Raw genomic sequence first — 26,708 nt, 5'->3', positions numbered from 1 at the left:
AAAAAGCAAGTTGATTTACAGCTTGTCATGTCTTTATTTAACCCAATAATTTCGGCGTGTCTGGAGAATTGGAAACAGTAAGTTCTCCACTTAGGTACCAAATCTCTTGTCACTAAGCTGAGGAAGCATTCTACTGACCTAGAACTCCCTAAATACCCTCTCCTTCGGTGACGTGTGGGATTAAAACCTCTGTCGCCACAGGTTTTGCTGATGGTAACCGCTGGTCATTCCTAGAATAATGTGTCAATTCAAAATTAGCAATAGAATTTGACAGGGGCTCCTGTAAGAGGTTTCTGGATCCCCTCCCACCCCCGAAGGTATTGATTTTATTCCACCACGTTCTTAGAATTGGTTCCTGGAAGATGGGGGGTGGGGGTGGGCGGGGGTTGCCTAGCTCCCACGCATTCTTCGATTTAATACAGGTTATTCATTTAGCTGCAACGAATTAGTCGGGCAGCAGTGTGGGACCAGCCCAGCAGGCGATCCCCTTTTCCCGGCTACTTACTGCTTATTAAAATCTTGCCAGTGGGCAGCAGGTAAACACCTTTCAGGATGTGAAGATTGAAAATTGTCACTTCACTCTCCTTGAGTTATTTTTTTTTTTTTAACATCGAACGTGATGGTAACCATTTTTTTTATCTTAAAAAAACATCTTTAATCTATGGTATAAGGCTGAGAAAGACCTATAAGAGAACAAGACAAGTTTACCTAATCTTGACAGCCCTGGGTGTAATCTCCCTCTGCTTGTGACAAGTCAGACTCTAAGATTTATAACTCCTTAATCAAATGTCTAGAAGTCTCAGGAAATGTTATCATAGGACTTCCTTTCACATGACTTACTGAGAACTCCATAGACCGTTAGATAAGCTCTAGACTAAGCCGGACCTTAGGATAATTCAAATTGACTAACAGTCCTTTGGGGGTTTGGTTTTGTTTTGGTTTTTGTTTGTTTTTTGTTTTTGTTTTGTGCTTTTTTTGGTTGGGGTGGAATGAATGTTTTTGGTCTGTTTTGGCAAGGGTGTGTTTACGGGGGGAGGGGCGGGGGGTTGCTCGGCTGCTCCCAGGAGAAAGACCCCGTCCGTTTTCGTGCTCTGTGGTCTTCAGGTAAACGCAGTGCATGTCCCGAATTTTAGATTTGCGTGGTGAGGGGACTCTGCGGAGCCACGGGTATGGCAAAAGCTGCCAGCCGCTGGGGTGGCGACAGTGATGTGCTCCTTGCATGGCCGTAAAGGCAGCCTCGGAAGAGGGCCTGGGTCCTGGCTCAGCGGTGAGGAGGGGACTGCACTGGGTCACGAGCCACCCATGCGTCAGTGGAAGGATGAGTAAGAGCGTGAGAAGTACGGCGGCATTGGAACCACACCGGCCTTCTTATGTGGTCCAGGGGGCCCCGGCACCACCAATACCACGAAGACCAGAATGACTCTCCCCACCCACAGCCAAACCAAAACGTCCGGCTCCCTCTGCCCTGTCATCAGAGGGGACTGTCAGCTGCCGTCTGACATCCTGCGTGCTTTGGCTCCTACGCCAGTCTGACCAGCGCAACGGTGCGTGGTCCCTCTTACTGGCTGGTGACAGCTCAGTGCCCCTGCCCAGAGACTGAGAGCGAGCAGGGGAGGTGAGATGATGTGGGGAGGGGGGAGATGCAGAGGTGAAGAGAGAGGAGGACAGGGAGAAGAGGAGAGACATGGAGGGAAGGAGGAAGAGAGAGAGAGAGAGAGAGGGAACCCCAGGAAGGAAAAGGGAACCCTAGGGTAGACCCTGCCATCACCTGTACCTGACAGAGTCCCCTGCCCCAGTGCGAGTATTTCTCAGGATGACTGCAGCTGGAAGGGGGCACAGAGGCTGGCAGGAGTCCCGCCTGGGCCTGCTGAGCGAAGCCGAAAGTGGAAAGGCAATGCTCTGATGTCAGCATTATCCATCAGACCTCGAGCAAGAATCTGCACTTTGAAGAATCCAGCTTCAGCTACAAAAAAGATCCCGAGATTGTTACCAGTTCAGACCTTGCAAGACAAAGTGAGATGCCCAGGTTTCTAAGCAGAGGTACTCTAGTTAGCTCGAGTAAATGGGAAGATGAAAATCAATGTAATTTAAACTTAATCTCCCCAGAGGAGTCCAGCATTGCAGGCTGCCAAAAAAGTGCCCATGCCCTTGATGTGTCAAGCAAAGTTACCTGGAAAAATAGAAGCAGTGACACTAAGGTTTTTCTCCACCCCTGCCTCTCCAGCTGGCTTTTGAAAACTTACAGTCGTTCAGGTTTAATCCGCAAAACTATCATTAGTTTCTAGAAGGTCAAAGTTTTTTTTATGAACCTGCTAGCTGAAAGTAAATATTGCCCGAATGTCTGAAGACCTAATTTTTCTTTGCAAAATTTTTTTTAATGTTTATTCACTTTTGAGGGAGAGAGAGAGAGAGAGAGAGAGAGAGCAAGCATGAGTGAGGGAGGGGGAGAAAGAGAGGGAGTCACCGAATCCAAAGTAGGCTCCAGGCTCTGAGCTGTCAGCACAGAGCCCGACGTGGGGCTCGACCTCACGAACTGTGAGATCATGACCAGAGTCGAAGTTGGCCACTTAATTGACTGAGCCACCCAGGTGTCCCTGAAGACCTGATTTTTCTTAGCACCCCCTTGGGTCACTGTGCTTGGCACCGCCTTCCTGTGCCCCGTCTTACCCTGCATTGCAATCTTTTCACATCCTGTTGCTTTCCAGAGCTGTGATGGGGGTTCTGTACACAACCCCCTGGTTCCAGAGCTTTCCTCCAGCATTAGGGTTTGAGAGAGAAATCCCAGAAGGCTGGCTAGGGGAAGCACGTGGGCAGAGAATTGGAAATGAGTAGTGAAAAATAGCTAGCTACCCCTGGTAAAGAAAAATTCTTTACAGAAACAGGAATGTTTAACAGACAAAATACCTTCCAAATATGCAAATCTGTGTTTATCTCAGAGAATTCTACAGGGAACAAATCCGTAGCATTAGCAATTATGACTTAGCTCAGAAGTTTTTTTCCCCTCCACCCCATCATGCTCATAAACATCAATATAGCTTAGAGCTTTATGTTAAACTGGCTTTCTCCTATTTCTTTTAAGAGTTATTTGTCCAACATGCTTTTATTATCCTAGATGATGTGATTTGGAAAGAAAGCATTAATTCTCTTATCAGCTCTGTTGCCTTCCCAGTCGTTCAGAGAATTGAGCTGCCCTGGTAGTTTATGAAGTAAGCAGCATTAAATGGAGAGCTCGTCGCTGATCAGATTGAGCCACTTCTGAACTGCGGCTACCCAGGCAAAGGGGATTGACGGTTAGCATTTATGCGGCGAATGTATTGTAATAACATGGCAGGCGACAGAAAGCAGGCACCTTCACACCCTGCCACCTCCCAGCCAGCGCCTTTGTGTCATCTAAATTTTTGAGGCACAAGGTGCCTTCGCTCTTTATCCTGTGTTGTCTGTTGAGTCTGACTTCTGGGAACAGTGGTCCTTGGGTGAGGATTTTGAAAGGTAGCTGGTGTTCGTTGTAGACATTGTAAGTGATACATATTCTCATGTTCATCTTTCCGCTTACGTGTACGTATCCATTCATTCATGTAAGAGATCCTGACGGACTGTCATGTGCCAGGTCCTGGCAGGTTTGGGCACCTTTGGAGCTATTTCTAACTCTTAAACATATCGCCTACATTATCATGTTAGAATAATGTCAAATATAACCTTGTCAAAACAACGAGTCTGTGGGGTGTCCTTGGCATACGCTGTTAATGTGTGATTATTTTCTAATGAGCTTGATGATAAATTAGACGCTGGCAGCTCATGTGGGATCACTGGGTGAGGGGATGCTTCTGTCCCATGCGGTTATTGGCTTAATAATTTGGCGGACGTCTGCTGAACACCTACTGTGTGTTACTGTGTGAGGTGCCAGCCCTCTCCCTCTGGCTTGCTGAGTGATTTGAGAAGCTCACGTAAACCTCGCCGTGTTTTGTCATAGATGTGTCCCCAGGTGCTTCACATCCTCCATTTGCTCATAGTTTTCCCGCTGCTCGAGTTGATTATGCCTTACCTTCTCTGTCCTGCGTGTACTTCTTGTCCCCCTACCCCCGGCAGGGAAGCCATAACTAACCATTTCAGTAGGATGCTCTCTCCTGTCTGTCTCTCTCTCTCCCTTACCTCTTCGTCCTCCGCTGCTTTGGCCTTGGCAACTCTCTGGAGTCCTCTGCTCTTCCTCAGCTGATGTGTACCACTGGTGGTCTGCTCAGAACCATGCCTCCCACGCAGCTCTGCGTTCTGGGCTCAATGAAGCAAGTCCTCATGGGCTTATCAGTGCCATTGTTTGTGGTTTCGTATTTGTCTCGTTCACCACACCGACTCTACACTTGAGCCTCCGCTACACCTACATTTCATCCCAGCAGACGATTTAATTGCTCTTCTACTCTAAAGATGGTGGTCCTATCACTCGTGAAACTTCCCTCCTCTAAGCTCAGAGTTGGCAGCATTTGTTTTCTCTTTGGTCATCTTCTCAGTCTGCAAAATGGAAGGAGTTCTATTTCCTGAGGGGCTGCCATGCTCCTGGCGGGGTGAGTAATTGCTGATGCCTACACCCCACATCCTTCCATTGCTCATGATCCCAGTCATTCATTCAGCGAGCTTTTGGATAGTCAGTGTCCAGTCCTGTTAGGCTTTAATGAAGCAGTGATAGGATATGCTTGACCTAGTGGGAGGATGTGTTTAGTCATTATTGTATTGAAACGTGCCTGATCTTTGGCCAGCATGAAAATAGAATTCATCTGGAGTACTTAGGGTGAAATATCTCCTCTCTAAACACAGCGTTTGAGCTGGGTTTCACAGCGTTCATAGGAGTTTGTTGGGAGAGAACAGCATCTTAGAAATAGAACAGCATGTTTGGAACACAGCAAGTAACGGGCCGTAGTGTTGGTTAGTGGAAGAGGATGGCAGGACAGAAGTCTGGGAAGTTACACAACGGGCCTGTTATTGCAAGCAAAGGAGTTAAGACTCTCCTCTGAGAACGGAGGTGGGGCGGGGGTTGGAGGTTTGCAAGGCAGAGAGTGACCCGATCAGATTGGCTTTTGTTCTGAATGATATGTATGGTACCTGCAGAAAGTCCCTGGGTATTGCAGGGGAGAGGTAATGGTAGCCGGATGGCCACGGGGATGAGGAAAAGAAAGGGGGATACACCTGACTGAGAATTGCCAGGTCCTCATGATCAGCTCGGTGTCAAAGGAGATGACAGTGACTTTTTCCTGATCGAGGAAAGTAGCGGTTTTCAGGAAAGATTGTTTCGTTTTGGACGTGTTGAGTTTTAGGCAATCTGATGAGCTTTGAGTGGTGGGAGTAACTAATAGAGACAGAAGTAGTTGTCAGGAATCCAATCTGGATTAATTACGGAATCGGAGGGGGTAAAACAAATACACAGGGCACAGAGGAATCTTGCACATTACCGTAATGAATGGGCAGGTAGAGGCAGTGAAATAGCATCCACATCCCCTGGACTGCCTGTTGTAAATGCTGCCTCCCAGGCTGCCTGCCCTGGATCTGGGTGAAACGCTTTGGCTTCTGGGTTTAGGAACTACACTATCCTAGCCTCGAAAATTGAGAGACCACCATACGGAGAGTTGCAAGTAGGAGATAAAAACCTGACGACTGCACCCTTTCAAGATGCCTAACTGAGGAGGAGAAAGAGGTTGAAGTGGGGGGCAGCAGAGGAGTACCCTGGAAATGATTATTTAGGGTCAGAGTACCTTGAATATATGTAGAGGCACAAGTGAGTAAGCCAGTAGAGTGAGATTTGGTGTTGGTGCGATGGTAGTTGATGGAGGAGGGCATGTGTTTAAGAGTGAAGGTAGAAGGTGAACACCCTCTTAATCTCAGAAGGAAAAGAGAAAAGGGAAGAAGGATGAAGATACTGATGTTGGGTGGGGGAATTCCCTCTTGCCTTCTCTGTCATCTTATCATACTTAAGCTCTCTAAACCACTTGAAACCACCAACCACCCCTTCCTTCTTGAAACTCTCTTCTACTTCTATGTCACTCTCGAGGGCTCTACCCTTGACTACACCTCTCCAGTATAGTGGACAGAGATTAGATGACTTTGATGTTCAAATGCCTGCCCACTAGCTTTGTGTGTATGTGTGTGCCTGCGCGTGTATTAATACTTTCTAAATTTTGGCGCTTTCTTCTTAAAAAGTGGAGGTTATATGGACCCCACAGAGTAGTTGTGAGGACTACAACTTAGTAAATGCCACTCTTCCTGTTACCTAAATATAAGATAGACTATGGTTTTTCCAGGGACCCTTCCCCTCCTCTCTCCGTCTTACCCACTCCCTCTGAACTGTAGCCTCTGTACTGGTGGCTCCCCACTAGCTCATGTTTTCACTTCTGCTTCTCTCCTGAGAGCAACCCCTTCCCCTCACTTGGCTGTTTTCACAAGAGCATCATTATTCTCCCAATTACCTGGGCTAGAAATCTGCGAACCTTCATCGATGCCAGCTAAGCCTTTATAATCAACTCCCAGCTCATCCGTTCTAGTGGCCCAGTATCTCATTCATTCATTCATTCCTCTGACATTAAATTATTTATCAAACTGCCTGGTTCCCCGTTGGTTACAGAACATGATCCCTGGCTTACACTTAAGCATTCAGAAAATTAGAATGCAGCGTACTGATTGCTCTGCAAAAGTTTAGTACAAAACTTGATGAGACCCTATGGGAGACTACTTATCCTACAGTTGGTGGTGAATATAGTCTGTACAAGCTTCTTAGCTTCAGCTGAATTTTGAGATTCAATAGGATTTAGCTCCTTAAATATTCATGGCAGACGTACAAAGGTAAAGGGGACGTGTGGCTACAGGTACAGAGGCATTAGAGTCCGTTGTTGAGTGTGGCCACAATTTAGACAGGGAGGGAGACACACGATGGAAGGTACTGATACAGCCAGATTATGAAGCGCTGTATGCCTGGGCCAGTGCTGTGCAACAGAAATACAATGAGAGCCATGTAAGGATTTTACGTTTGCTGCTTCTTGTTTTAATGTCCATTTAAAGAGAGAGCATGTGCAAGCAGGGGAGGGGCATGGAGAGAGGGAATGGGAGAATCCCAAGCAGGCTCCGAGCTGTTGGTGCAGAGCCCGACTCAGGGCTCGATCTCACTAACCTGTGAGATCATAACCTGAGCCGAAATCGAGAGTTGGAGGTTTAACCTACTGAACAGGCGCCCCAGGATTTTGAGTTTTCTATCAGCCACGTTAAAAAACCTGGAGAATCCGGTATAAATTATAATAGTAGTTTATTTAATCCAATTTATCTAAAATATCATTTCAACATGTAATCAGTTTATGAAAGACACATTTTACATTCTTTTCTTGGATACTAACTCTGAAAAAGTATCTCAATTTGGATGTTAAAATTTCATCAGAAGTACTTGATCTGTATTTAAATTTCATAAAACTTATAGTTGAATAGATGAGTAGATTCACATACCCAAGTTGTTCAACACATACTTAAAAGTTTTCCAGTAGCTGAACCAAGCATCATTTTTTAAATTTAAATTAAGATGATTTGCACTAAAATTACACATGTATTAAAAAATCCAGTTCTGCTGTCAAGCTGGCCATGTTCTGAGCGCTGAATAAGCCTCATGTGGCCAGTGGCTTTCACATTAGATGGAGCAGGACTTCTAGTTGGGGACTTGGCCCTTGAGGCCGTGGGGAGCCATTGATGGGGGAGCCACTGAAACAAGGGAGGTGACAGATCAGAAGTGCTGGGATGTGGCCAGCCTACGAGATGCATTCATTCTCATCCAGAGCTACAACGTGATGCAGGTGAGCCCCAAAGTAGACAGGTATGGAGAAGCAGATACGACTTAAATAGAAGGGAAAGGGGATGGGAATTGTTAATACAGGAAATCAAAGAGAAGGAAGATAATGCCTCATTTGGAATGTGCCTCCTCCCTGAAAGCCCCTGGCTTGGGTTTGGACGGAGGAAGAAGCGGGTGATCTCTGAGACAAGGTCACGATCGTTTCAGGACATCGAGGTAGAAATGCCCAGAAGCTTGTGGGAACAGAGGGGGTCTGCAGCTCTGGAAGGATATTTTAGTTGGTGAAAACGATATGGGAGTCACCAGACAGAGGCAAACACGAGGTGAAGCCTCGTGGGAAGGATCAGGTCATTCAGAGAACCTGCTTTAGAGCAGGGGTCAGCAGACAGCAGGCCTGGAGGCCAAATCCAACTGCCACCTGTTTGGTAAGTAAAGTCTTACTGGAAGTCAGACGTGCTCATCTGTTCATGTCTTGTGTCTGCCTGCATTTGTGCTCCAGCCGAATTGCCCCGAGTAGTCGGGGCAGAGACCCTGTGGTCTCCAGAGTCGCAAACATTTGTTTGATGGCCCTTTTCGGAAAAAGTTGGCTGGCCCCTGCTTTAGAGTTTGGGAGTTGTGAGGATGGAATGCCAGGAGAGGGGAACATTTAAGAATGAGCAGAGGAAGTTCCAGATGTGTAGGCAGAGAACCATTGTGAGCAGGAAAACCTGGAGGCAGAGAGAAGAGATTTTTTTTTTTTTTTTTCAAGAGACAATATGAATGACAGCGTCATGTGTTGCGAGAGGTCAAGTGAGGTAAGGATTGAAAAGTGTCAATTGAATTGAGCAACTCCAAGCTCATTAGCAATTGTGGTAGGAATATTTTCAGCAGAGAGGTGGGGCAGAAGCCGGCTCTCACTGGGCTGAGGAACCAGTGGGAGGCAGGAAGTGGAGACAGTGAGGTATCTTTCTTTCCATCAGCTGGCAAGTGAAAGGAAGGAGAGAGCAGGAGGAAGCTGACAGACACTGGAGGTTGAGAAGGATTGTTTTCAGGTGGCCAAGCACACCTGACAGGGGACAGGGCAGAGTTTAGAGGGACAGCTGGGAGAGGGGAACATGGATGGGGGCAGGTGCTCAAAAGGCAGGGGGAGGTGGGAGCGGGGCCCAGCCACCGGTTTTTATTCCCACCCTTACTGCCTCTGTCTTCAGGGGTTTCAAGCTCAGTAACCTGTCCTTCGGTCTCCCTGCTTGAGCTCTCTGCCCGGCACTTCTGTAGGTATCCTCGAAGGCTCGCCTTCCCCAGCCCTGCCCGCTTCCTGCTCAGCTAAGGTTCTGCCTGCAGTCTGCATTTTTAGGCTTAGCCACTTCCCCTGGCAGGCCCCTCCCATCCTCGTTGGAGCACACCCTCCTCGTGCCTAACCTCTTCAAATACAGTACTCCATTCAAATGGCGGGGCGTCACCCAAGTCTTGCCTAACCTGACCCATAATAGGTGCTCAGTTCAGTAGTATTTATGAAGTAGAAATGCAAGCAAAAAAAAAAAAAAAAAAATCACAAGTCATTAAAATTTTAAGGCACATTATAAATTTATTATTGAACAAGAAATGGGACTCATTGCTTTGATTCCATAATAAAAACAGTACAGATTCACATCATTTTTCTCAGCCATGACGCTGTTGGCACGGGGGACTGGATGAACTTGGTTGCGGGGGCTGTCCTGGGTGTTGTACGGTGTTCAGCAGCATCCCTGGCTTCCCCGTAGCACCTCTTCACCAGACTGGCGGCAACTAAAATTTTAGCCTCCAGAGACTGCCAAAAGTCCTCTAAGAGAGCGCCTTTTCCCTCCTGCTTTGCAGATTTGGTAGTTGGATCCAAGAGAAACGATCCTAAGCTAAGTCTTGTTCCCGGCAGTAATAAATGGAAACCACCCATTTTTGACCAGGCACCAAGCTGCCAACGGCTGTGTTCCGTTCCATCGAACAATACGGCCGGGTATCAGAATTAAAATAAGGGCTCCGATGTGTGAGCCGATGGTCGTATCGCTCAGCTACCGTGTGTTAAGACTCTGAAGTCTTAACACAAGCTACATTTCACATGCACACACTTCTCTGTTCTTTTCCAAATCAACTGTTGTTTTCCATTCTTTGATCAGGAGCCTTCTGATACAGGTGAGAGAAGACCTCTCTCATCACAAATATCCACCTGTTGGAAGGAAGCCACCTTTCTGAAAAAGACCCACTGACGCGTATGAACGTGGAGAGCCATTATATCATATTTCAGATTTTTATTTGAAGTGGGTGAATTCATGGGGAAAGAGCAAAGGGAAGACCTCGTAGACTTTGGAGGGTTGTTTTAAGGAACGCTTGAACACACCCACCTCTAATGGTACGAAAGCTTCCCCTTTAGCATGGTAGACTCCAGTCCCTCTGCTCCCTGGGTGGGCGTCCTCCATGGTGTGGATTTAGTGATGGGCGCGTAAGCTCTTTGATTCCTGTTCGGTCCAGGTTTCCCAGTGTATTGGCATGTGCTGAGTGCATTCATAATTAACCCCTTGTGTCCAGCATATGCAGTACGGGTTGCTAATCCTGCCTGAAAATTAGCCTGTACTTTCTGGACTTGAGCAAACTGCATAGACGAAGAAATACTGCTGCAAAGCCCCTTAAAGATTTGTCTCGAGGTATCGAGGCTTTCAAATGATCGTCAGAAGGTTGCTTAGAACAAGGCTGTTTGCAGTATCACCTTCTGCCCTGCTCTGCATTTTTTTCCTTTTAACTACAACTTGATAAATGGGAGCTAATTCTTAACAATAACCTGGAAAGTTAATGTCAGCCTCTAAACGGTCATTAGGAGGAATGTTGACTTTACTGATGCCCTGTTCCTCCTGTAACCAGGAAAAAGCAGGAACACATGAAAAAAATAATAATTTAACTGAGAACACAGTCCTACTTGAGGCTCATTTTATGATGGGAAGAAGAGTATTCTGCTCTTGGGAGTTTTTTAGTGGCTTCCCAAAGGTCTGGGTTTTATGGGCTACTCATAATCACTGTGATTTATTGAACACCTACTATATACAAGGCACTTTACATATATTAACTTTGCGTGCTCTCAGAGCACTGTGCATTTTTCATGGTGGCACTTTCCACAGTTCTAATCTCCACTTATGTGTGTGACTAATTGATGAATGTGTGTCTTCCATAAAGACAGTCACCTCCATGTGGACGGATGTCTATCAGGTTTTGTTGCTTCTCATGACCCCAACACTTAGCACAGGGTCTGACACATACTAGGTACAAAATAAGTATTACTTAGAAGGATGACTGAACCCCAATGCAGAATGGTCTGATTTTAGAGAAGGGGAAATGGACAGATGGAGTGGTTGTGTGTGGCGTGCTGAAACCTTAAAGTTGGCAGAGTGGGAAGTAACATTCACGTGTGCCTGGCCAGAGGCTGCTCCCTTCCCGCCGCACTTGCCTTCTCAGACTTTCACATGCCTGTGAATCACCTGGGGGATGTTATCAAAATGCAGATTCTTCTCCATTGGGTCCAAGATGGGCCTAAGAATTTGCATTTGTACCACGCTCCCTGGAGACACCCATGCTTCACTCCGTAGAACCGTGCTTTGTGTAGCTGAGGTCTGCACCACAGGTACAGTGTAATAAATGACAACTTCCTATCTTTTGGAAGCATATGGCGTTCTCTTGGAGAGCCTGGCCATGAGACAGAGTATTTGCACCTATACTGGTCTCCTAAGAAAAGTGCCCCTGGGGTCTGCTCTTGAATAAATACACTGGTGCCGTCTATCAGTTGATTATCCAGGGGCCGTGAGAATCTTAACTCAGGTATTGATGATGCTCATGGGTCCCCCTGTCTCCGTTGTAGATCTCATCCCTTTGTACCAGGTGGTGTTCCTGCTCTAAAGATGTCCATTCCCCCCACCACTCACATTTACCACAGCATTGCCAAGGAGTGGCAACACCTTTTGAAAATTTGAGTGTCTAGTGGATGAATGAGTCCTGTGGAGAATCTGAGGTCACCAGACATCAGATGGTCCCACCATCAACTCTGTAGCCGTTCGGTGGCCCCAGCCCCCAACGTGTGAAGGGAGGCTGCCATTGACTGCCTGCTGTTGGTGCCCCTCTACCTATTCCGGGCACCTTAGGTTCTCTGCTTCTTACTGGCTTGTCTGTGACTGTTTCTTCTTAAATATCCCTCTGGTCAACACTTCCTCCTAGGTCTTGAGAAATAGGTACAGAGCTTTTTACTAGGTAGGGTAGGGGGTCCAAGGTCTAGGTGCTTCTCATGACCATTTGATAACCACATTGTTAGAAGGGGCCTCTCAGAGTTGTGATTACTTACCACCGAGCACTCTGATGTCCAGCCCCACCTATGCTTTGTCACCAGCCTCTGGCTGTTTCACAGTGTCTGGGTTTGACCCTTGCTAACTGTAGGATGATGCCTACATTCTTGACTTAAGGCTGCCTGATTCTCCATGCTGCCCAGCCATTCACACCGAATCTACTCAAAAATCTTTATGCCTGATTGGAGCCTACTTCTCATTCATCATGTAACACAATGTCACCATTTTTGTGTGTATGCAACATTTGAAGATTTGTGTATGTTGTGTTCTAATTGTGTAGTCATAAAAATGGAAGGGGAACTTTTGAAAAGATTTGTTTTAGTTCCGTATTTTGAAAAACCTTTCAAATACTCTTTCCTTTATAGTATTCAGCTGTGCTAAATGTTCTTGAAGGGTGGTTTAATGAGATGAGGACTTACAAGTTAAGGCCATCATTATATTATTGAAATAATACTGAAAGTAAATTGGCAGATACCTGTAGCTTGTCCTGAAGTCACTTATTTGAAGAGCTCGCTTTAGTTCTCTCTACATGGACAGACAAGGCACAGGAATTATAGATGATGAATAAGGAATATACCACTGATGGACGTTCCTTAAAGCACACGATGCGTTTTCACATCTTTTCTATCTTTTTACATTAGGTTTTCTCCCTTTCATTTATATTTTTCATTTGTTTGGGAATGTTATTTTGCTTTTAATTCTGTAAACTGTATGCCTATGCCTTTGGATTAATCAGTCTCCCAAAGGCAGTGATTAAAGTGCACAGATGTGGGAAACCACAAATACAAAAGACAGCTTACATCTCACTCTTCTTTTATATATATAAATTATTCCCATTTTGTAATACCTTAGCATCATGGTCATTGTTCCCATCAAAAATACTGTATTTTGTGAAATGATACAATTATGAGGCATTTCCCATTATGTAGACACCATGTCTTTAAATTATAGCAATTTCTTAAGATTTTAAGGCAAAATGAGCTCTTAGAAGTGTGATTAATAGCAGGGAATGAGGCTAATGCTGGGTCATCAGTGGCACTCCATTACAAAAAACGTTGGGCTAATAAAAGCATCCATCTTTTTGACCAATAAAGCATTTGAGTGATATGCTTATAGTTTTTATCATCTAGTAGTTACTGGGTGCTGAGTAAACTCGGAACCTGCATTGTAGAAAGAAAGCTCTGTGGAAGTGGCTGAAGAACCGCTCCCTGGTGGTGTGTGAAAAGGCAGGCGTGGGAGGGAGGCTCACGTTGGAGCTGCCAGTTGGATCTTTATCGTGTCTTCTACAGGCTTCATACCCATGGCCCAGGAGCCCCGTTCGCTTTGGGGACGAGAATAGAGAGTCTAGCCAGTTGATTCTTTATTTCTCTAGCAGCATGTGGATACACAGTAGGCCCCCTGCAAGTGCTTAGGGAATTGCATCGTTAGAAAACTGTGCTGTGGAGTCAGGGATATAGCCTGGTCCTCAGAGGGGCCTCTTACGTCTCCTCTTGCCCAGTTCCCCAGTCCATAAGCTTGCACCACTCACTGGTATATTGGAAGAGCATTCTTAGGTGGTTCATAAATCACTCACCGGTTCTCATTATTGCGATTTGATGTTGAAGCAATTCCATTTTCAGTCTGTTTTAATCCTTCCAATAAAGCCAAGGAGAAAGTTTCCATTTGGTACTAGTATGTCTTTTAATCTCTCTCTTCCAGTTGTAAGCTCATTATTTAACAAAGAAAGAACATGGTTCCTGCTCAGAGCCTTTGTGGGCAGCAGGATCTAGCTAGAATTTAATAACATTGGTTGGGTTGTGTTACATTTGTTGTAAAGTCGTTCTCTCCTATAAAGGGATACATACTGGCTTTCTCTTTGACGAAGTGATACAAAGTTTCCTCTGCGATAGATTTATATGTTTGTCAAAAGTGAATTTGAAAAATAGCATTGGTGGAGGGAGAGAAGTGGCGGAAATAATGGTGGTAAAAGAAGAAATGAACGCTTGAGCCTTGGAAACTGGCTCAAGTGTCCTTTCAGATGACATGACCGTTCCAAGAATCTCAGAATTTGTAAGGCTTTCCTCCCAGAGAAGATGTGTGGGAGAGAACAAATCATCCCTTACCAATCTTGGGTCTACCCAGAGTTTCCCTGGGATTGTTTTCAGGTTTTGCAACAGTTGATCAAACAGGTTACTTTAAAAGGCCTCTTAATAAATGGATTCTTTCACTTACAATTATTTTCTTTTATTTTGTAAATAAGGCTTAGGAAACGTGGGCTCTGTGGGGAACAAAATAAGTAAACTGGGCACATGCCTCTAAAACCGAAGGTGCATTAGGATGTTTACCACCTCAACTGAGGCAGAGGAGAAGGCACACTATTTATCTTGTTGTTAGTAACGAAACAGTAAAACCATTTTTGAACACGGACGAGTCCTCATTTGGGTAATGATCATGTGCCCTGGTTTAGCTTGATTTTCAAAACTGCAGGGCTCAGTTATGATTGGCCTTTATCAAGCGACATGGTTACAACTCTTTGGATTTCCTTTTGGAATTGTAAACCCTCTTTGTAATCCTTCGCTGGTAGTCCAGTTCATCCAGGCTTTAGGAAAAGAAAATAAAAATGAAGGTCAAGAGAACTCCAGGAAAAGTAGTGTGCAACTCACGGCATTCTGCTTTTCCTTCTTCAATTCTTTCTCTCTCGAGTTTTACTGGAGCGGCAGACAAGGCGCTTCACTTTTCTTTGTCTCCTGATCATCTAGGCCGTGTGCAGAGAGCAGTAAGCATGGAATTTGAGAACATGCAGTTCCCAAAGCATTTGAGGAAGAGTCTTGGTGTTAGCTGTTCCTGCAGCCAGACTGGTTTCATCATCCAGAGTGGAGCGAGGCTGGATTTCCTTCTCTAGGGCAGTGGGGACAGCTTGAGCCCCAGAGGGCTTTCTAGGGCAGGAAAGGGAGAGGTCCCAGTGTCCCTTCCTTGTGTCCACACAGTGGTAACAGGCTCATCCACACACGAGCCTGAGAAATTCCCTCCTGCTTGGGCACAGAGCGCTCGTTGGACATTTCTTCTCCAGTTCTTTATCGAGGCTTCGGGGGCTGCTGTGGTTTGGGGAAAGGAGACTGTCAGCGGGAGAGGGACTTGGGAGACAAACCACAGCACAAGACAGAGCACAAAAGAAAGTGATGTTAGGGTGGCAGAACAAAGACTGGATTATGGATCCAGGAGATGGGGGAACAGGAGCAGCTAGGGAAGGTGAAGAAAGAAGTTCATAGCCGGACTGGGCGGTGGGCATCAGGGGTGGGCAAAGGGACCACTAAAATTCTGTTACACTTTTTAGACAGAGCTGGAAATTCCAGCATGCTGATGCTTAGTAATGTCACTGCCACAATACTCTGAGGTATGTCTTTAGTTTTGACTAAAGTATGACTTGAGTATGTCCTTTTCAAATTTTGCTTTGGATATCCAGCAGTGTTTTACTGTACCTTGGGCTAACATAACACAGAATTTTTAAAAAATTAATTAACTTAAAAGAAATGTAAGCTATAAATTGTCAAACTGGGTTTCACTGTGTTTTTGCTTATTAAATATTAAGTACACAGAATTTTAAAAACTTAATTAACTTACAATAAATGTAAGGTACAAATTACCAAACTGATTTTCACTATGTTTTTGCTTATTAACTATTAAGTAATGGAGAGATGTCATTCACACGTATCACAATTAAGTAGTTTAGAAACACTAGAGAATCTGTAGATTAAAAATAATACTTTAATTGCAAATTGTACACCTAAATACAGTCTCTCCAATAAAACAGGATAGCTTTCTTATAACGTAGAGCAAGCCGTTTTACACGTTCTTACACATGAAGCGAATTTTTGAAGATAAAACAATTCTTCATAACACTTCTGTTAGTGGAGACATTGAACTTATTCACTCTTTCGAAGCCTCAGATTTCTTTGATGAGCTGACACACTGAACTCCTGAGTGGCTCTATGTAACATCAACTGATTCATTTATTTATGTCATGTTTTTTAAGAGCACAATCATACCCTGAGACAGTTTGATCGTTTCATCGTGGTTGAGAAACATCTATTCGTGTGTGGATCCAGTGCACTTAAAGGTATTTTGGAACGAGAAACTTGGGCAGAAGGAACATTTGGGCTTTCCTTCTACAGTGTTTCACCCGTATATTTCATTGATATAAGAAGATGAGCCCAGGAGATGAATGTATAGTTACTCAAGCATGAAAACATTCCAGTCTTTTAAAGCTGTGACCAAATCCAATCCTTAGGAGTTTAAACCATGTGGGTGCTTTATTTTTATCTACGAGGCAAGAAGTAAAAAGGCATTGACTGAGCTCTGTTTGCTTCATCTGGGGGTAATTTTCTTAAAGGGGGCCATGATTTTTTTTGTTTTGTTTTGTTTTGTTTTGTTTTGTTTTGTTTTGTTTTGTTTTTGAGTAATGTCGCCAGTAAAGAGTTAACCGGATTTCACTTGATTCACTCTGGCTTATGTGATGATGAGTAATGCGAGGTTGGTAACAGCAAATTGTTGTTTATAAGCAAACATGGCATTGTGCAAACAAGCAGGCCTGGTCTCCAACTGGTTTGATTTCATGGTGGTCAGCAGCTGATCTGTGTAACATACAACCTTTCTGCCTCTCTAAATGTCAGAAGAATGACTGTTTGTTTATCTTGCCTTCTTTGCAGCTGTTTACTCTGTAATGCATTTACCTCGACCTTGATTCCCAAAGAGTGGCCCCTTTCTCCTCCCTAGCCCTGTTTACATTAGTCCTGCCCCTGGTGTCACCTATGAAATCTGTTGATTATTCCACCTGGTTAATGTTAAATTACTCTTGTAAGATGATGTGTTTGTTCATAAACACAAATGCTGGGCCCCTTGTTTACTGTACCCATGGCAGCAATCGTTATTAAACAAATATTGCTTTGTTTGCGGGGTGCGAGCAGTGGTTTATCCTGCAAGGTCTGTTTAAAAAACACACACACATTTAAAAAAAAAAAAACTTAAATAGTAGAATTTTGATAAAGAAAGAAAAAGGGGAACTTGTCCCTGGAATGTGGTTGAAACAGACTTAGGTTTGCTTTTCTTATCTTTTGCTTGGATGAAGGGGCTGGAGAGATTAGCAAGTTGTTTGGTTTTTCTAAGAGATTTCCTTAGTGTAATGATATCTATGCAGTTGTTTGCTTTTTTCAGAAGGGAGAGAGCTCTCCTGAAAGGCCACTAGCTTAGTAATAGAACATCAGATGGCTACAAAACTCTTTGTGGAGCAAACAAGGACTTAGAAGGTGTAGGAGAAAAAGTCTAGTGCTATGAACAAGGCAGTCACCTTCCAAAGGTACAGTCCTTGGATTTTGTGTTCTTGTGTGCGTGCGTTGGGTGTTGTTGTGTGGGCTCCATGGGATCCTGTGTGATGTGTGTACTCGCTCAAGGTTGAAACGGGGAGATTAACTTTGAGGTTAACGTATTGTGAATAAATTCTCTGTGATACAAGCGGAGACATCCATACAATTAATATACCTGATAATGTTTTTACAAGCCAGTGTTTTAATTTTTTACCTGTTATTCTCACGTTGTCTCATTTTAAAATGACTTTTATGCATTCTCTCATTTGTGGTTAAGTAAAGGAGACATTGTGTCTCCTTGTTCAGCCTGATGTGTGTGACTGTTGTCCCTTGGTCACTAGGAGTCACATTAGACAATACCAAACATTAGCCTGTCCTTTGTCATGTTTTGCAAACAGCAGAGAAAACAGCTGACATCATCTTTGTTTTTTGTTTTTTTTTAAATTCTTGTTTGTTGCTGTTTCTGAATTTGTGTTGTGTTTCAATACTAGGCAGGGCCTGCTGGCATTTGCCATAAATTACAAGGATAAACCACGGAGTGGGCTGAGGGTGGAGGCTGGGGGTAGTGACCTTCAACATATTGTGGTCTTTTATATCAGGAGAAAGCCTGTTAATCTATCTGTAAGAGCAAGTTTCGGGGGGAAGTACGTATATGCATGCTGAAGTTTTTGAAGGATAGAATTGAGTAATTGTCCCTTGCACGCAGTGGAGAAATGGAAGCACTGACTTCTGAAGACCTGCATTCACTGAACAGCCATGATGCTCTGAACATATTGTTCGCTCTGGCCACTAGAGCGGCTAGGGGCTGGAGGCAAAGGCAGGAGATGCATGAAGTGTCTCATTGCGCCCACCAGTCATTAACTGATGTTAGGAACTTGCCCCTGCGTATATGAAACTGTATAAAATATGGAAATGAAAAAAAAATAATAATACTCTGCCCTGGTGGTTGGCCACTTTATTCCACCGGGCTATGTGTGACAGTTCAGCTGTTTGAATGTTCGAAACGATTCAAGTTTGGCCGGCCGTGTTCATTCTCAAACTTCAACTCTGGTTCTGTCACAATGCATTTTCATTAAGCTCCCTAGAACACCTGGCCCCGTCGTACCCTAAGCTGCAGAGGCTTCCTTGTGACCAAGCCAGCAGCCTAGCACAGGATTGGCAAAGCTCCTTTTTGGTCTCTGTTTCATTATTTGAGTCCGTCTGGATTAATATGCCCGGGAGTGGGTGTGCCTTCTCCTTTGTACTTCTGTTTCCTAGAGCGGCTCCTTTCTAACCTCCTTGGTTTGCCCACAGTTGCTATGATTACAGCACTTAAACTCTCGTCCACCAGGAGGGAAGGGAAACAAGACCCACGGTAGCTGACATTCTGAAAATATAAATTGGACGTTTGTAACTTTTACAGGGGTGGGTGTCTTTATCTGCATTTATTGATGACTTACAAAGACTCTAACAGTTCGATTAACACAGTCTATGAGAGACCCACACACTTCCTCTGAACAGGTTGCTGCCTCGGGTTTGGAATTCAGGAATTCCTTTTCTTGGGAAATGCAGAATCTTCTGTCTTTACATCGAAAGCCTGGTAGAGAAGGGAAATCATGTTTTTGTTAGGAACATTATTACCACCCTATTCCTCTAACTCTGTTGTGAGTCATGCATTACAGGGAAAATTAAACATCCTGCTCACTACCTTTTTCCAGTCCAGCTGAATTGAATATTAACTCTCGACCGTGGCTTTGCGTGGAGTTTTTCGTTGATTGATGATCTTTAAATTTTCAACGACTGGGACCATCCTCCTTCCATTGTGACTTAAAATGATTTAATGGCTTAAGTTAGTTTCTGAGTTTCAGAAATCCAAAATGATTAGACTTTCCAAAGGAAGTACAGGACTTAGAGTATTTTTAAAGTAGGAACATAAAGGTGGAGGCCAGCACAAGCTCTTGATTTCATTTGATTGGGAGGTCGGACTTGGAGTTTTCTCCAATGTCATTCAGTCATTTGCCTAAAAACTCAGCAGTTATGTATTTAAATCCCTACCCCAGTGGTCCCCCGTATCCACGGTTTTGCTTTCTGTGGATTCAGTTACCGGTGGTCAGCTGGTGTTAGGAGGCAGATGATCCTCCTTCCGAGGTACTGTCAGAAGGATGTGTCACAACGCCTAGGTCAGACACCTCACTTCAGCTCATCATGTAGGCATTTTATCATCTCATGTCATCGCGAGAAGGAGAAGAGTGAGTACAGTACAATAAGATATTTTGAGAGAGACCACATTCACGTAGCTTTTATTAGTTTATATCATTATAAGTATTCTAGTCTATTATTTATTATCGTGAACCTCTTCCTGCGCCTGATTTCTAAGTTAAATGCTATCATAGGTATGTAGGTATATATAGAAGAGAACATAGTGTATAATAGAGTTTGGTACTATCTATCCATTGGGGGTCTCAGGACGTGTCCCCCACGGATAAGGAGAGCTACTGTATATATAAGGTATACCTGAAAATATAGTTGAAAATGAAGGTTTTTTTTTTTAAAAGTTGTGTTAACAAAATGGAGGTGGAGAGGCCAGGAAGGGGATCGTTTTACTCCGAATGCCTCTTCATCCATTTACTTGATAAATACAGGGCACATCCAAAATACACAGAGAAGTGGGGCTCACCTGGGGCTCGTGTTTTACCCGAAGTGGGGCACAAGCTCACCCGATGAGGGGCTCAAACTCACGAACCGGGAGATCATGACCTGAGTTGAAGTCAGATCTGTAACTCCTGAGCCACCCAGGCACCCTTTGACTGATAAATACAAACTAGCCCCTAGCTCTTTTTTTGTTCTCCTCCTTTGAACTATAAAGGTAAGAATGCTACCATATTACATTATTAACAATGAGCCCATTTTTCTTCCCAGACTTCTCTCCCAACGGAGCACCTGTAGCCCTGGGCTCTCCCCCTCTGACTCTCTGAGGTGTATTCAGGGCATCCTTGCCTATACCCACTCCTTTTCCCACAGCAAGACCCCCGCATTTCCTTTAGGAAATGCTCCTTTAGGACACATGTACCGGGGCTTTGTGGGAGGCGTGCTCCTGGAGCTGTTTCTTTCTCTGTTGAGACGCCCAGCCTGACACTTCCATGGTATCCTCAGCCTGAAGGATTCCAATTTTGCCCTCAACTCGCATATGGCTATATAAGTAGCCTTTATTTTTTTTTTTTTAAGACGCGTTCTTGACTATTTCGTTGCTCCTGAACTTTTTCTTCCTGCGCGCTAAATGAAATTCTAGATTTTTAAAGATAGATCTAGATATTTCCAGTGCACGATAAAGTTGATAATACATAAATCATTTTTAACAACAGGTAATATGCATAATTTATGGTGTTACAGTGCTATCTTTTTGATATTTATGATGGATAATGCTCAGTTTTTGCCCTCATATTACTGCTTTAAATTATGCCACAAGAAAATTAATGAGAAAGTAGATTTATGGGTTTCATTTGTTTGTCAATTCGGAAATTAATTGGGTGTTAATTTTAGCCGTCCCTCATCAGAGCAGGACTTGAGTATGCGTACATTACTTTGCATTCATTGTAGCTTACCTCCCATTTACTGTGGGTCACTAGCTTTGCACACATTAAAATAGCCCTCCGGCTCATTCCCTTGATTACTTTTTGAACTGCCATGCATTAGAAAATTTACGCCTTTCTGTTATAATTATGAAAATTTGGTATTGGAAGATAGTGCTTTCATAACACAAGGCGGCACACTGACTTCTCTTCCTAAACTTGACCCTTGGATAGTCTTTCCGTGAAATTGGGGCCCCTGCCAGTGGGGGCAGTGGGTAGACGGACAGTAGTGTCTGAAGTGTTCGTTCACAACTTGTGGGAGTGATCTCAGTGAGAAATTAACCAGCTGGTGTTACTTTTTTCTCTTATTTCATTCCCCCCCCCCCTTTTTTTTTCCCTTTGAGAATATGCTATGAAATCCTCACTTGGGGATGGCAAATCTGCATCTTGGGGCCAGTTGTGGCCCTTCCATCCTGCCCTTTCCTCACCTTCTTCCGTAATCCTCCCACCAGTCTTTTGTCTTCTCTGTGCCTCATGCCAGGAAACATAAAGTCTCCATTCGACTTTCCTCAGGGTTGCTCTCTGCTCTTGAGTCCCTAGTTTGAATGGGAGGATTCAAAATCTTGCAAGAGGATTGAGAGGAAGGCGCTGGGTTAGTGTCCTGCCACCTTGCTCTTTGCCTGCTGCTGGGGAAGAAGTCCCTCAGCTGCACCTTGCTCTTTAAAACTCCTTTATGTGTATTATGTTGCCAGGTAAACCATTTGCACATTGAAAGGGAACGGTTCATTTACCCGATGAGACCCAGAAGTAAATGTATGCGTTATATCTTCATATAGACAAGTTTTTCTTCTTTCCTGATGGCATGAACGTGATGATCAGTATGGATTTTGAATCATCATGATGCAACATCAGTACTTCTTTTAGAACTAGAGCTTAGATTCACTCCTGCCTTTATTCTTGTCCATTCTGCAAACCCTGCACGGAGTCTAACCGATGATGTTCAGTGATTCCAAATTACAGAAATTCACACCGTCTCTCCATTCTTAGAGTTACTGTCTTCCTCCTTCCCTCCTTCTCATCCCTCAGTCTGTCCCTCCTTCCTTCTCACTTCTCCTCCTTCCCCTTCTCTGTCCCTCCCTCCCCAAGCCCCTTCCTCTCTTCATTTCCCTCTCTTCCTTTCCAGGAGCTTCTCTTAGCTCTTCAAACGCATTCCATTTTCCTTCTTTCATGGCACACGATGAACAATGAGAAAGAGGATCTTTCCTGTCGGATAGGAGGAGAACCACGTCATCTCTGGCATCATTTTCCTAAAAAGTGATTTCACCATTAACTTCTCTTCTCTTCTCCCCATAGAAGTAGAAATACATTTTACAAAACTATGTTTAGTTTAATTTACACATCCTTTCATGAACAGACCAAGTTCTTTAAGGGCATTTATTCTGCTTCATATAAATAATTGATCAGCCGAGTTAATTTACTTCTGCCTGACTTGGTCAACCTTAATTAACTGCCCTGGAATCGAGACTGAACTTTTTGTTAGCTTAAAATCTCTCACAAGCATATGATAACAAGGGCTTTGTTTTCCCTAAATTTTCAGCATCAACACTGTAACCAAGGAAATAATCATAATAATAAAGCATTGCTTTAATTTACTATAAATACATTGGCCTGGACCTTATGAATTTTCCAGAATACTTCCAGAGTATGCTCTGTTGGCAACGACAATAAATAAGCATGCTAAACTCTGTTCTTACCCCTTTCTGTATGTTCCTTCCGCACAAAAATCGATCTTTTGAAATCAGTAGCTCTGTCATGTTGCCGGGCAAGACACGAAGTGGCCATTCTGGCTGCTTAAGCTTTCTGACATCCATATGATTGCAGCAACAGCCTTCTTAGGGTTGTGGTGAATGGATCCTATGTGACTTAAACAGACCCAGCTCATTCAGAGGAAGCCAGAGGAGGATTTGTCTTTGCGTCTGGAGGGGCTTGTTGGTGGCTACAGGGTGGTCGTGTCTTCTAGGTACATGCTTTCATATGTCCATGCACTTGGGATGATTGTGGATCATTTCTTGTTCTCGATTCGCTGTGGAGCAAAGCCGTTCGTTGGGCACAGGGAGTCCCAGAGGGAAGTGGAGGTTATACAGACTGAGGGTCTGTGACAGGTTCCCTCTAAGAAAAGAGGGTTCGGCGTTAGACAACACACACACCTCTCCTATACGTTGACCTGCTTTCAGATGTGATGCTCAAATTGTAAAACTCAGTAGAAGAAGACAAATAACGTTGTTTGCTAAAGAATGCTGACACTTTCATCTTGGTATTTTAATGCTTTTCTGTGTCCACCTGCCAGCTTCCTGCTGTCTTTGTGGGGATTAGTTTTCTTTTCATCGATTTACTAATTCACGGCCCTGCACAGGACTTTGCAAACGGGGAATTCTCTGGCACTTATCGAATGGACAAATTCATGTCTGAAATGGGAAATTATTATGGCTGCATCTTTTCCTTGACCCGCTGAGCTTTAGTTTTCTTATCTGTAAAATGGGGATAAACTTCACCTGCCTTTTCCTCCCTGATGGACTCGTTACGAGTTTGAAAAGTACCTCAGAGAGCCTTGTAGTTTGTGAAGTGCTGTACAGACATAAAGCCTTATTAAATGGCTTGGAACATTCCATAGAAAGAAGTATTGCCAGCCCAGATATTGTTAGAAATGTTCTTAGACATCGACACTCCTAATTTTTCACATGTGCTTTTCAAAAAGCTGTTTTCTCCTGATTGGTGTGGGAGATTATGGGAAATTTTAAATCTTGCAACCTACATACTACTGTTAGCACTTGACTAATTAAGGACATCCTCAGACCAAAATAATCCTTTATGCAATTTCGGTCCCAATGCCTGCACTCTCACAGACCCGATTTGCAAGCCAAGTTGCTTGGCACGATGCCTGCAAAACTTCTCCTGGAGGACTTGGCAGTCTTCTTAGAACTGCGTAGAGCAAAACCTTCTCATCAAATTGTGGATTGGAGATTGTTCTTAATCCACCCACCACCACGGTGTCAAACCAAGGAAACAGAAGCAGGGCCAGTCTCTTAGACACCTGTTCTGAGGTCAGGCGTCCCGATGGCCACAGGCTTTGAAAGCAGTCTTCTTCCTGTATCTCTGCTCCCCGGGGACCTGACATCTGGCTAAATATGCCCCATTTTCTGAGGGCAGGTAGAGATTTTATAGTAAGCAGCGTTTTTGTCTTTTGTCTTTGACTCCCTATTCCCTGATATGAAATGTACAGGCCTTGCAGAAAGTTAAAAAAAAAAGTTTGTTTTTTCTTTAGGTATGCTTGTGACATACCCTAAGAATGCAGTGAGTTTCCTTGTTAACTACTGTTAAGACCACCATTTTCTCCCTTAAATACCTAACCACTGTCTTTTCCTTTGTTTCTATACAAATGGGCATGTTTGTGAAACAGAAACTGAAACACTGGAGGGGGTACAAAAAAAAAAAATCCTCGCTGTGACAAATTAATTCCTTTTTTGGCAACGAACAAGGTGCTCGCACGCCTGGTTCTTATATCTTAGAGAAACTTTTATTTGTATTTTTGATAGATTTTATACTCTATGGACAGTAAGGATATGAATGCACTCTTTAAAGGACTCTCATTACTGGAAAGTCTGATCTAAGGAGAAGAGAGTGAATCAGCTGTTGCTTCTGACTTTGTTTCCCACCTGTTAACAAAAAATGCCATTCTTAATCCCCTTCAGGACTGAATTAACTTTAAAAAATAAGTCCTCTGGGTTTATGAAGTTTGTACTCAAGGTGGATCATACCATGCACTGAAAGGAAATGAAGAAAGATGTCAGTTTTTCTGCTTTTAATTTTTCATTAGATTTTCATGAAGTCTATAGAAAAGGGATTTAACCCAACCTCTGGCAAGAGGGCAGCCTCCTGTAAAGACGTCCCAGGTATTTTAATTTCCCTGTTGTCACCTATTTCATGTGGAGGGGAGAAGTCTGTAACGCTGGTTAATAATATTGTCTTTCCATGATGCAAAAATATTTGCGTTGGAAGTTTTCAGCCCTTTTATCCGAGGTTGGTATTTCACATTAAAGTTTTAATATTCAGACATTTCTCAGCTCTGATGTTTGAACTGTCAAGCCCTTTAGTGACTGTTGTTTTTCCTGTTCAAAGTCCTAGTCTCTGAATTTGGAGTACGACCCTGCCATTTCCATTGTTTGCTCCCCACTGCACCTCAGCTTTAGGAAAAGACATGGTTAAGAACTTTGACACCAGACTGAACTTGCTTAAATCTTGATTGCACCATAGCTAGCTGAGATTTATGCTGGGCAAATGAAAATAGTTCTCAGGGAGCCCTAGTTTTCTCATGTGCAAACTAGAGATACCAGTTGCATTCAGAAGGAAATTGGTGAATATACATAAATCAGTTACAGGAGGGCTTGGTCCAACACTGCTGATCAATCGATGGTAATAATTGGTACTAGTAAATATTATTCTGTATCTTTTGTCATCGTCAGACGCCTTTGCTGAGAGCTGAATTGGCTGCCTAGGAGAATGGTTTTGTACCTAGAGAGTAACTAGGCAGAATGTGGACTGTATTTGCATGCAGTTGATATCCTCTGGGTACTTACACCTTGTACTATATATATATATGGTGTTTATATATATATATATATATATATATATATATACACACACACACACACATACATATACATATATATACATATATATGTGTGTGTGTATATATATATATATATACATACATATATATGTGTGTGTGTGTGCATATATATATATATATATATATATATATGTGCTTTTTATTAGACATTTTGTACTTTCAAATTCAGACTTTTTTTTTCCTGGCCTGCCTAGGCCAGATTTTCTCCAAAGTAAATATAAGAAGGCCCAGACCTTTCAGGCCTTAAAACCAAACTCTAGAGGTTAGTAATCCAGCATGAGAAACACCTAACTTTGAATGGGATTTCTTAGGACAATTTTAACCATAGGACAATGATCAGAGTCTGAATTTATTTGGCTTCTGAAAAGTGGGGATTTTTTTCTCCCTCAACGTGGACTATCTTACTGGAATGGCCCATTTTGAAGACTTTTCAGTACCTGAATGATTCCGAGGAGTACGAATCTTTAAATGTTCTTCGGCTTTTGACCCCTAAGGGTTTTCAGCTCGAATTACCTCGGGGGGGCCCTCCCGGGGGTGTGTGTCAAGTCTTGATAGACTGAAGTTGGAGAAGATTCCTCCAGGAGTGTGGCATCCCCCCCCCACAGAGCCCGCACGTAGTAAAATTTAACGTTACACCTAATATGCTGCGTAGAACGACTTTCTGGTTTTTGAGCAAAACATCGAGATACAGTCACAGAAATTTAACCATAAATCCTGAATTCACCCAGAAGTCCCCCCCCCCAAAGGGGAAAAAGTCTATTTAAAGGACCGCTTACGACTAAAACTTGAAGTTGGCCCGACACCTCCGTCCCCCCAAACCAGGGGACTCAGCCGCTGGCAGGGCCACACCGAGTGAAAGAAAATGACAACTGTTTACGGAGTTTGGCAGCGTGGAAGGAAGGCAGGGCCCTTCCCCTGGTGCACAACAACTGTTTTAACAGCTGCTTTTTTCTTTCTCCCCCCCCCCCCCCCCTCCGAAAATCCCTCTCT

The 26,708-nt window shown here is 43.7% G+C and overlaps 1 protein-coding gene and 1 long non-coding RNA gene across 2 annotated transcripts in view; one reads left to right on the top strand and one right to left on the bottom strand.

The window, feature by feature from the left end:
- The window catches only part of FOXP1 (forkhead box P1), a 507,364-nt gene that overhangs the window by 242,789 nt on the left and 237,867 nt on the right, over positions 1-26,708 (top strand). The gene's annotated exons all lie outside the window — the stretch shown is intronic.
- Positions 18,843-26,703, bottom strand: LOC123605877. Its single transcript, XR_006715972.1, has 3 exons — positions 26,495-26,703; positions 22,786-23,114; positions 18,843-19,059 (listed from the first exon to the last, which is right to left on the bottom strand). It is a non-coding gene; the product is annotated as an uncharacterized LOC123605877 (long non-coding RNA).

The sequence above is a fragment of the Leopardus geoffroyi genome, chromosome A2, assembly GCF_018350155.1.
Source record: "Leopardus geoffroyi isolate Oge1 chromosome A2, O.geoffroyi_Oge1_pat1.0, whole genome shotgun sequence".
In the NCBI taxonomy this organism is placed as follows: domain Eukaryota; kingdom Metazoa; phylum Chordata; class Mammalia; order Carnivora; family Felidae; genus Leopardus; species Leopardus geoffroyi.
The sequence above is the reverse complement of the archived record's forward strand: the minus strand, read 5'-3'. Positions and strand labels throughout refer to the sequence as shown.